Source organism: Setaria viridis, chromosome 5, assembly GCF_005286985.2.
Source record: "Setaria viridis chromosome 5, Setaria_viridis_v4.0, whole genome shotgun sequence".
NCBI lineage: Eukaryota > Viridiplantae > Streptophyta > Magnoliopsida > Poales > Poaceae > Setaria > Setaria viridis.
The window spans coordinates 1,152,684-1,161,049 of record NC_048267.2 but is presented as its reverse complement, the minus strand read 5'-3'; the positions used below and the strand labels follow the sequence as shown (position 1 = coordinate 1,161,049).

The window sequence follows — 8,366 nt, the reverse complement described above, 5'->3', positions numbered from 1 at the left end:
CCCCCTCTTTTATAGGCGGCGCACGGGCGGGCGAGGGCCGAGGTAATGATGGCGGCCGGACTTCCGGCCGGTGGCGTGCCGGAGTGGACGTCCTCGTGGATGGCGTGGTGGCTCGGTCGACGAGGAGCACAGGGAGTCCACCGAGGTGATGGCCGGCGTGACGTGCGGTGGGACGGCGGCGACCGGCGGCCGGCGACGCGGCGTGTGTGGCCAGGCGCTAGGCGCCAAAGGCCGGGCGTGCGGTGCGCAGGCGGGCGCGGGCGAGCGGGCGAGCGCAGGCGCGCGGGCGCGGCCGGGCGAACTGGTGCGGAGGAGCGAGCGCGCTCCGGCGCGGGAGTGGCTGGGCGCAACGCGTGCATGCGCGGATGAGCATGGGCGCGTGCGAGGAAGGAGCTGGGCGCTAGGTAGTAGTGTGCTGGGGTGCGTGCGTTGTGCAGGTGGAACCGGGGCCAGCAGGAGGTGGCGTGCTGCCGCTATGCGAACAGTAGAGGTGCAGGGGCCAGCGTTGGGGCCAGGCACGGGCCCAGGGAAGTGCACGCGCGCCAAGAAAAGCCAGGCACTAGGGGACATACACTGGAGCATGCGACATGTACTGGAGCATGCAGCAGGGGGAAGAAAGGAAAAGAACCAAGCGCATGTGCATGCGGCCAGCACCAAGTCCCAGGGGAAAGAGAATAGAAAAAAAAAGAAATGGTGCATGCGGCCAGCACCAAGTTCCCGGAGGAAAAGAAAATAGAAAAAAAAAAGGAAACGGTGCATGCATGCATGCATGCATGCAGTACGTAAGGAAAAGAAAGCTAGGAGCTGTTGGTGCGAGGAAAAAAAAAGGAGAAAAGAAAGTGAAGGAAAATGAAAGAAAAGGAAAGAAGGAAAAGAAGGAAAAAGAAATAGATGGCGGCGACTGCGGAAATGGTTGCGGGCACGCACGGCGGTCTGCCATCCGGCACGCGGCGAAATTTGCGGGGAACGGAAAAAGAGGGTTGACGACGTCGGGTGCCGGGACGGCGGGTCCGGCGGAAAGGAAATGATTTGACGGAGCTCAGCGGTTGGAAAAATTTTGGAATGCATTTTTAACGAGTGATTTAATTGGGTGTATTTTTACGGGCGTTACAAGTCTTGGGCTCCAATAAGCTTAGTATGTCCAAACCACGGAAGGGCAAATAGCTGATGAAATTTGTTTTCAGCTGACGGATTTGTTTTCGGCTAATGGGATTTTTGCTATATTTTAGTCCCATGAAGTTAAAATTGCATCGGCTGATTGGTCCAAGAAAAATAGTATCGGCTGCTTATAGTATCGGATATTAATTTCGAAGCATGAAATATTCATACTCCGAAACTGGGGGGCCTGTGTTGACAACAAAAGCTTGCTGGTTACTGCACCAAGTTTTGGTGTCAACAGACTAATCTGTTTCTACTGCCGGCGAATTTATCGGCTCAGGGTGGGATCAAGGCATCAGGCCGATGGAGTTCTTTATATTTCAAGAGGAGTCGATGTGGCTTTGAATATGGCAATCAGACGTCATTAGCTCTGAAGACAAGTATCAGACTTCTATAATTAGTTTCGGAACATGAAGCATTCATACTCCGAAACTGGGGGGCCTGTGTTGACACCGGATTTTGACCAATCCTATAAATTCGGAGTACAAGATAATTGGAGTCACGTACAACATTAAGAAGCTAGCATGCGTGCATATCGGCACGGAGTCCAAATCGGCTTCATTGGATTGATCGGCAAGGAGAGGCAAGGATGATATAAAGGAAAGGCCAGCACGTATGGATAAAAATGATTAGAATATACAACATGGATTCTGATGCACTTTGCATGCCATGTGTGGGAGGCTTCTAGAATAATTATGCATGCCGCCGATCTGTGCATGTACGGGAGGTTGTTTCATAGAATAAAATATTTTAGAGATAGAGTTGGGTTAGTTAGAGATAGAGTTTTTTATTAGAAAAGATTGTGTATGTGACTTGCCTTGTGCGTGGTTGTTGCCAATTATGTAACGTCCGCCCTATAAATATAAAGGGATGTGGCCATTGTAAAGAATCATCACACGATCAATATACAACACATCTATCTTTTATTTACCTTTTCGGCTTCACGCCATTGCATTAGGAGTAGGAGTAATGTAGCTTCTCGACGAGTTCCTTCTAGCAAGCTGGGCTGCATCGACCTCGATCTCCGGCGAGCTGCAAGTTCCGTCACCAGGTGTTCTAGGCTTTAACCACCGGGCGCATCGCTGTGGTTTCGTCTAGTTTCATCTACCAGTTATCGAGTATCTTGGATCTTTGACTTACGGCGCATCGCTTCTGTCTCGATCTACGGTATTCACCAGTTATCCCGCCTTGATTAAGCTTGCATCGGCTGATATTTATCTGTTCTATCGTCTTGCCATTTACGACATATTAATTATTATTAATTCTGTCGGAATAGACGATAGATCTATTTTTAATAGCCTGTTGCATCTTGATCTTGGCCATCCTTCGAGTGTTGTTGGGAGTAAGTTCTGTTGTGATTGGATCATCGGCTAGCGGGGTTCAGATTAATGTCCTGCTAAATATTTCTAGACTGCAACTACCGGGCGCATCGCTGTGGTTTCACCTAGAGATATTGGTGGTGACGTTAGTTTAGATCTCATCGGCTTGTGGCTCTAGCTATGGCGAGGCAACAACTCAACAGCATCCTGTTTTCTATCGGCCGTCTGGCCGATATTTATTGTAAATTATATTAAATCGCCTGGATGGCCAATGAATCACTCACATTCATCAAGGTACTGGCATCGGCTTCACATCCGATATATTTGTCATGATTTATTTTGTTGCACCATTATCGCTACTGTGCCAAGATTATATCGGCCTGATCGGCCGGTTGCCTCGGACTTCACAATAACTATCATCTCCTTGTCAGTTGAATGGTCAAACTGACTGGCACGCCCGCGCACACCACGCGCGCCGATTTGGATTCTGCACTGAAGTTAAGCAGATCTCCCAGGTCCTCATGTGCTGATGCAGGGTCCACCACTGCCAGGATTTTGCGTCAACAGGGTGTTAAGGTCAGTTTGGCAGGGTTTCAGCGTAGACATGTTGCATATCCAACAAGATTAGATAACACTAGCTCGATCTAAAGTTGGAACTTGGAAACGTCAAACGTCCTCGAACGTACCGGATCTTTGATTTGAACTTGTGCTCCTTCGTGTAATCATGTAATCATGTCCTCCTATAAAATCCAATGGGAGGATCTTCAACATTTCTGTCCAAAACAAGAAGCATTAGTTCATCAAGTGGCAAGATGATGATGATGTCGGGGAAGAAGCATGATGAGTTCAGCGGCGAGGAGGTGATCGCCGAGTTCGAGGCCCTGACGCGGGACGCCGCCGCGGTGCAGCGGGAGACGCTGCGCCGGATCCTCGCCGACAACGCCGAAACCGAGTACCTCCGGGACCGGGGCCTCGCCGGCCGCACCGACGCCGCCAGCTTCCGGGCCTGCGTGCCCCTCGCCACGCACGCCGACGTCGAGCCCTACATCGCGCGCATCGCCGACGGCGACACATCCGCCGTGCTCACCGCCAGGCCCATCACAACCTTCTCCCTCAGCTCCGGACCACGCAGGGGAAGCGCAAGTACCTGCCCGTCAACGACGAGCTCTTCAAGCTGACGATGCATGTGTACCGGACCTCCTTCGCTTTCAGGAACAGGTACGTCGACGCCATGCATTTCGTCTCTGATTGTTACTACGATTTCATCCGATCGATCTCGACGTGCAGGGCGTTCCCCGTCGACGGTGGCGGCAAGGCGCTGCAGTTTGTCTACGGCAGCCGGCGGTTCACGACCAAGGGCGGCCTCACGGCGACCACTGCCACCACCAACCTGTACCTTGCCCAGGGCTACAAGGCGGCGGTGCGCGGCATCCAGCTGCCGAGCTGCAGCCCCGACGAGGTGATCTTCGGCCCGGACTTTGCCGAGTCGCTCTACTGCCACCTCCTCTGCGGCCTGCTCTTCGCCGGCGAGGTCCGGGTCGTGTTCGCCATGTTCGGCCACAACCTCGCGCTCGCCTTCGAGGCGTTGGAGCGGGTGTGGGAGGAGCTGTGCCACGACATCCGCCGCGGCGCGCCGTCGCCGGCGCGGGTCACGAGCCCCGCCGTCCGGCGGGCCGTGTCGGCCCTCCTCGCCGCCCCGAACCCCGCGCTGGCCGACGAGGTGGCGCGCAGGTGCGCCGGGCTCACCGACTGGTACGGGGTGATCCCGGCGCTGTGGCCTAACGCCAGGTACGTGCACACCATCATGACGGGGTCCATGGAGCACTATGTCAGGAAGCTCCGGCACTACGCCGGCGGCCTGCCGCTGGTCGCCATGGATTACGGCGCGTCGGAGGGGATGGTCGGTGCCAACGTGGAGCCGGAGATGCCGCCGGAGTCAGCCACGTTCACCGTGCTCCCCAACACTGCCTACTTCGAGTTCATCCCTCTCAAGGCCAGCGACGACGGCGCAGCCTGTCCTGACGCGAGCTATGCCGAGGCGGAGCCCGTCGGCTTGACGGAGGTCACCGTCGGCGAGCACTACGAAGTTGTCATGACCACCTTCGCAGGTACGTTCTTTCAACTTAGCAGTTAGCATACCATCGGCTCAGTCGAGACCGTGCCACTTAGTGATTTGCTTTCCATTTTCCCAGCAGCCTCAAGCACGCAATATAAGAGAAACATTGAGTACGGAAATAAGATATAAAAATACTCACTTCAACAAAACTAGCATTCCAATTCCAATCATGTACATCTATATCTAAGCACAATCTTTTTCGAAAGAGCAACGAAAGCTTTACCACAAGTTTTATTAGAAGAAGAAAAATAAAAGATTAGGCGATCTTTTAAGTTGCATCAAGCCCGTCCAAATCCATTTGCCGTGGCCAGTGCGGCGATCTGATGAGCATTGGCAAATGGAAAAAAAGATTAGGCGGTAGGCAATAGGACCTTTCGATGGGTCAAAACGAAAGGACAAAAGGACTTAAATGAACCTAGGGACCAAACGTACGTCTACAAAGCGTACCACGTCTCCGTGTAATTCAGTCCACCGAACGTATTTGGACCGTATATGATCGCTTGACGTCTTGACATATCAATTTGTACGTTTTGCAACTTGTTAGACTAAAGTATTATAACATTACAAGTTGTTGTAGGTCTTCCACATCAATTTAAAAGTTACTTTCCAAGTTACATGGTCCATTTAATCACATAACATTTGTCAATCAAATAATATATTTTATCTAGCATCTGTAAGGAACCCAAATTCGTTAGTCCATTCAACGAACTCACCATTTGGATGGATACATGATCGTCTTTAGAAAGACACATAAAAAAGTATCTCATATTATCTTATATGTATCAAGAAAAATAATAGCTAGCACAAACGGAGAACTTGACGCAAAATGATCTCTAAAAATTAAAATATATCGAAGAACTTTTTAGTCACCTTCATCCTTCGATTTTTTACCACCCGCTGGAGTTTGAAAAGTACACTGAAAAATACACTGAAAAGATAATAAGGGAAAGGGATACTTACCAACACCATCGTCACACAAGACTTTAAAGACCGCAATAACCACTTGCTGCTAATTAACAAGATCCAGAAGACGTTGAAAGAACATCGACGACTGAGAGATCACCCCAAGCAACACGGGCTTATAATGCTTCACCCCTAGAACATATATGGTTGAAGAAATCGGACCGGCACAGAACAAACTGAAAGAAAAGGTTGACGCCGCTGCATTATAAAAGCCACTAGATTGTTGTCCTTGATTGACATACCCGACCGTCAAAATCCAAAGAGAGTTTACATATCCGGTAAAACCTAGCTCTTAACATCGTCGAGGTTGAGAGAGACCCGAGAGATCTTATTCCAGTGCGCCATGGTCGCTACCACGCCACCGATGCCACATGAAGCTAAACCCTATGGAAAATTAGGACCTACTAAAAACTAGCTGATCCCCGCTCCTCTCTTACCGCTGATGAGATCGATGGATGCAATTTACTCCTGATTAATCTTGTCTATGTGCATGGTTGAAAATGACAAGCAGGGTTATACCGGTACCGTCTAGGGGATGTGGTGAAGGTGGCCGGGTTCTACAACTCCACCCCCAAGCTCAAGTTCGTGTGCCGGGGGATCCTCACGTTGTCCATCAACGTGGACAAGAACAATGAGCAGGACGTTCAACTCGCCGTCGACACTGCGTCCAAGATCCTAGCCGCCGAGAGGTTGGAGGTCCTCGAGTACACCAGCCACGCCGACGCGTCGTCTGACCCGGGCCATTACGTCATCTTCTGGGAGCTCAACGCCGAGGCTAACGACGATGTTCTGCAGAGCTGCTGTGATGAGCTGGACCGGGCCTTCGTTGACGCAGGGTATGTGAGCTCGAGGAAGACGAAGGCCATCGGGCCGTTGGAGCTGCGAGTTCTGCAGCCGGGCACCTTCCAGAAGGTGATGGATCATTACCTCTCCCTCGGAGCTCCTGTTAACCAGTTCAAGTTGCCACGGTGTGTTGCCAAGTCCAACTCTAGCGTTCTCCGTATTCTCTCTAGCAGCACCGTGAAGGTCTTGTTCAGCACAGCCTACGAATGAAGCTAGTCAGTGAGTCAGTGACTCAAATAAGCAATTCTTATGGTAAAAAGTTTTGAGTAAAATCTAATGAATAACTTTTGATCTGTGAATATGAATATTCATCTTTGTCTATCTATGTTTCTTTTATGTTTTTTTATACTTCTGAGGTCGTGAGGTGACATCTTGCAAGTGACAAATTCCTCTAAAAGAAACTTTCTAAGAATTACTCAGCACGTTTTCAAATACGTTCTCACATACCTGAGCAAACCCGATCATCCTCAACTCCATGTCTCCATCACCTACTAACACTGACAGAACGTCGCGGGATCTCCATCTGACACCAGGCCCAGAATTTGGAAAGGAATTGGATTCGGTTCCTCTTCCTCCGGCCTGCTTCTCCTCGTCCGGCTCGAATTCCAGCAAGAACCACGGTCCAAGTCGGCTGGCGTCGCAACGGACCGACGATGATTCAGTTGAGAGTCGAAACGAAACGCAGCCACGACGGCTCCAACGGGCCCTTAACTTTCCTCTCCGGCGACTGGGCTCGACGCCTTGACTCGACGGCGGCGTCTCGGCGATGATGGCAGGCGGGTTTCTGACGAAGCACGGGTTCCCGTGCGGCTACCGCTTCGTGCCCACGAATCTGGAGCTCTTCTCCCTCCTCTCCGACAAGATCGACGGCGCCAAGCTCCGTCCGCCGCACAACAGCATCTTCCACGACGTCCCCATCCTCGACTACCACCCCGAGGAGCTCTGCGGTCCGATCCATGCATCTCCATCCCCGCCTCTTCTCCGATCCCTCCTCTCTCCTAATTTCTCCATATCTCTGACGTCCGATCCGACATTGCCGCCGAGCATATCCTTGCAGAGAAGTTCAGGAAGGACGCGGAGCACCGCTGCATCTACTTCTTCAGTCGGCGGGTGTTCAAGAAGCAGGGGACCGGCGGCGGCGCGATCACCCCCGAGGGCAAGAAGGAGCCGCGGCCGGTGCGCGCGGCCAGGGGCGGCACCTGGAAGGCCTCGGGCGGCGGCAAGCTCCTGTGCTGGCCGCGGAACAAGGGCGGCTTCGTCGCCGGGAGGGTGGTGACCATGGTGTTCTATGATCACGGCGTCGACAAGAGCAACTGGGGCATGCATGAGTTCACCGTCCCCGTAGACAAGAGGCTGAGGCTGAGCTCCCTGCCTACCAATTTCTCCAAGTATATACGTGTCAGTATCCCTCTCTTCTCACACACAAATAGACTTTCAAACTTCCAAAGCTAATTTAAGTAAATTTTGGCTAATTGTAGTTCGAAGACCTGGCCCTGTACCGCATCTACATCCTCAGGAGCGGCGACATGGAAATCGAGAACGCCGCCGGGAGCAGCAGCCTGCAGATGCTGGCAAACGCCAATGACCACTTCTCGGCGTTGTCGACGGCGGTGGCGCCGTGCCTACCAATTCAGCCGTCGTGGGGTGTCTTCGCCGCTGGCGCCTCGACGACCTCACAGACGCCGCAGCAGCAGCATCCCGGCGTTGACCACTCCCATTACTACCACCATCAGCCCGCGTTCGGTGCCGCGTCGGCCGGCGCCGCCGCCCAGCAGCAGGCGCACAACGTGTCAGTGCACGGCGCCGGGTTGCCTGGTTACTCGTGCCAGTTCGCGAGCCCGCCGGCGCCGGCGCCCATGCCACCAGCCGCCGCAAACCCGGCGGCACACCAGGCTCCCGCGACGGCGGCCCAGGCCCACGGCACCAGGCAGGAAGCCGGTCACTTCGGGGCCACGCACTCGCCGTGT

General features: G+C 52.9%; 1 pseudogene; it reads left to right on the top strand.

Annotated features, from left to right (window-relative positions):
* Window positions 1-3,258: 3,258 nt before the first annotated feature.
* LOC117855914 (probable indole-3-acetic acid-amido synthetase GH3.12) lies at window positions 3,259-7,794 on the top strand (annotated as a pseudogene).
* Window positions 7,795-8,366: the final 572 nt, after the last annotated feature.